At 48.0% G+C, this 3,537-nt stretch overlaps 1 pseudogene; it reads right to left on the bottom strand.

The window, feature by feature from the left end:
- Positions 1 to 480: 480 nt before the first annotated feature.
- Positions 481 to 1,356, bottom strand: LOC101659881 (annotated as a pseudogene).
- Between the last annotated feature and the right edge of the window lie 2,181 nt (positions 1,357 to 3,537).

Raw genomic sequence — 3,537 nt, 5'->3', positions numbered from 1 at the left:
TTCCCTGTGTTTCCAGTTCCTATCTGTACCAGTATACATCCTCTAGTCTAGCTGGATTTGTAAGGTAGCATTGGGATCATGATAGTGTTGGGGGGGGGAGCATTCAAGAACTAGAGGAAAGTTATATGTTTCATCGTTCCTACACTGCACCCTGACTGGCTCGTCTCCTCCCCGCGACCCTTCTGTAAGGGGATGTCCAGTTGAGTCCCCAGGCTGCACTCCCCCTCCTTCACAGTGATTTGATTTTTTGTTCTTTGATGTCTGATACCTGATCCCTTCGACACCTCGTGACTGTTCGGCTCTTTTACGTCCTCATTTCTTCCAGTTGTTTTAACTACTGTATAATCTTTACTTTCTTTTCGGTCTTCTTAATGACCTTTTGCTCTCTCCATGTATGATGTCCTTTTTTGGGGGGGTGGGGGTGGGGAGATGGAGGGAGCTAGAACGTTTATTTCAAGCCAGTAGTCAAACAAAGTAGGTTTACAAAGGAGGCCTCCTCAGGCTGCCGCTGCCTGCTTGGCTGCTGCCTTGGGCTGCCTTCTGCTCGGGCAGCATCCTCTGCTTCTGCTTGGCCTGGCACTTCCGGGCTGAGTAGTGAGCAGCTCCCAGGTCTTGGTATCGGTCTTGGTAGCTTTGGACACTTGTGTGAACTGCTCCAACTCCCGGGCACAGTTCTGCAAATAGCTCTCGCCCTCCCGCTGCTGGCAGGCCTTCAGCCTCTCTTGCACGATGTTGGCAATCTCCTGGTAGACTTTGTAGTCCCTCCGCCACTGCATTGGGGCTCCGAACACGCACGCATAGGACATCCTTTTCCTGGCACTCAGTGATGTCGGGCACGCGGCAGAACTGCCGGTGGTAGTAGCAGGTCTTGTTCTTGGCGTGCTGCTGCTCGATGAAGTCTCACACTCACGAGGGTCACAGGCCGGTCCACGAGCCGTTCGAAGGCCTTGGTCACGTAGGTGATAGGGTTGGGCAGCGAGGTCTGCGGAGAGGGCGCCGGTGTGCGGCGTGGGGGTTCGGGGTACAAGTCCTTGTCCCAGCTGTCCGGCGTGGCTGCGGCGGGCCGCAGGGTCAACTCCCCGCATGTGTGATGGTCTTGACATCCTCCCACAGTCCATCAGGTCATCCGCTGTTGGTGTTCAATGAGTGCAAGCTATTTTTGGAATGTTCTAGAAAACCAGGTGGGATCTACTGAAGGTCAGATTTTTGTTCCCGTCGACTTAGTTTAATTTTCTTCCATTTCAACCACATAGGAGCAATTGATGGTCAGTTCTATCGTCAGCCCTGACCTCGTTTTGGGCTGATGATATTGAGCTTCTTCAACACCCTTTCACACAGGCGTAGGCAACTGTGCATTCTACCTGGTGAAGTCCAGAGTATAGTCACCATGTATGTTGTTGAAAAAGACGTCTTTGCAATCAATAAAGAAGTCCATCGCCATGCAAAATTCTATCATGTAATCTCCAGTTTCCTTTCTATTACCAAGGCCATATTTCCCCACCATTGTCCCATCCTCTGTTTCCAATGTTTGCATTCCAATCAGCAGTAATTATCAGTGGATCTTGATTGCATATTTAATCAATTTCTGACTGAAGATGTTAGTAGAATTCTTCAATTTCTTCATCACTAGTAGGTAGTGGGTGCTTACATTTTAATAATCATTGTGTTTGCTGAATTTCTTTGTGTGCTGTAGTGGTTACATAATTTCAGGTCAACTTGATAAACACAATGTAGGACTGGAGTCCAGCCTATCAGTCAGGTCACAAGGAGAAGCCTGGGAACTCCCTCCCTGGAGGTGGGATGCACTTTCTCTCTGCTTCACCTTCCTGTTGACAAGCCACATGGCAGGCAGCCAGAGCCCTGGAGATGCGTCCACCGCCATTGGATGCACAGGACTTTGCACCCATCTGCCTGTGATCTCCCTGCATTTGACATCATCGCATGTGTCTGTCGAGGAATTCATGGGTTAATACCGGACTTATGGGCTAATGTCGAGCTTAGGGACTTGATTGGAACTGGGCTGAGATGTTTTATTGATGCATGATTACTTCTTGATATAAAGTTCTCTCATATATATTGACTGTCTATGGATTTGTTTCTCTGGTCAACTCAGACTAATACATTAGCATATAGATATTATCCTATCACAGACAGCATTGCACTTCAAGATCGAGCTGGAAATGTTCTTTTTAACGATGAATGTGCTGCCATTCCTCTTGAATTGGTCATTCCTGGAATGGTAAAGCCATATGATTGATTCAAAATGGTCAATACCAGGTCATTCTAGCTCAGTAAAGCTTAGGATGCCAATTTTATGCATTCCATTTCATTTTTTTACGACTTCTAATTTTCCTAGCTTCATATTTTGCACATTCCAACTTCTGACTATCAATAGATGTTTGTATCTGTTTCTTTTCATTTTGAGTTTAGGAGGCTAGAAACTTCATATCAGGGCCCCGACTATAGGGGGATGCTTTCTCTCTCTGTCAACTCTGGGGGGAAGGTCCTTGTCATTAATCTGATCCTGCGCTCAAGGACCCTTTGCCAAAGGATACATCCAGCTCCTGGCTCTTCCTTCTCCTCCCCACTACTTCTCTTTTCCCCTTTGTCTTGTAAGATAAGAAAGGTGATGTGGGCTCCACCCCAGGAGAAACTCAATCACATGCCCTGAATCATGATATTGCCTCCCATGCTAATCCCCTTACAATTGATGGGTTGAGCCTATCAGCTCACATCCTGGGGATCATTACACAACTGCTAAGTTATATTATTACATGACTGCCAAATCACTGAGATTAATTGCCCAACCAAGTTCACACACATTTTGTGGAGACACAATTCAATCCACGACAATGCACAAGACTGGACAGAAGGGCCAAGCAAGAGAATTCCAAATAATTTCTCTAGATAGTATTTCCCTCAAGGAGGCAAGGGATAACTCCACAAGTGTGGGCTTTGCCTAGTGCTTTCCTTCCAAAGAATATGAAATTAAGAGAGCTGGGGAGAATAATTCCAGCATAGAGAAGCGCAGCAAATGCTACCTCAGGCAGGCAAGGCTGGCATCAGCTGGCATCAACCGCATGAATAATATGACTCTTGATATAATGTTATGAAAATAGCCTGAGGGGCCGGCCCCAATCCCAACTACTACGTGGACACCTGCCCCTCCCCCCAGAAGAATTTATTTCAAAGGACAGCATTGAATCTGCAGCTCAGGGAGAGGGACATCCCTGATCAGAGCACACTGGAGCAGATGAAGGGGGAGGAGGAGAGAGTGGACCACATCCTGGCCCACCAGGCCTTGAGGACGATGTTCCCAATTAGAGCAGCCAGTCCACAGAGAGGCACATGGTCGGCCCCACTATGAGACATGACGTCCCTCACTGACCCATGGCCCTACAGGGGACAACACTGGAGACACAGTGTGGGAATTGCGCCCAATCTGATCCCACCACACTGAGGCAAAACACTAAGAGGGTGCAACAGAACAGTAAGGGAATGGAGCGGCGAGGTCCCCAGGGAATGCTGAAGGTGGGC

This window comes from Echinops telfairi, unplaced genomic scaffold (genome assembly GCF_000313985.2).
Source record: "Echinops telfairi isolate 266 unplaced genomic scaffold, ASM31398v2 ScPeMD7_5592;HRSCAF=6446, whole genome shotgun sequence".
NCBI lineage: Eukaryota > Metazoa > Chordata > Mammalia > Afrosoricida > Tenrecidae > Echinops > Echinops telfairi.
The sequence above is the reverse complement of the archived record's forward strand: the minus strand, read 5'-3'. Positions and strand labels throughout refer to the sequence as shown.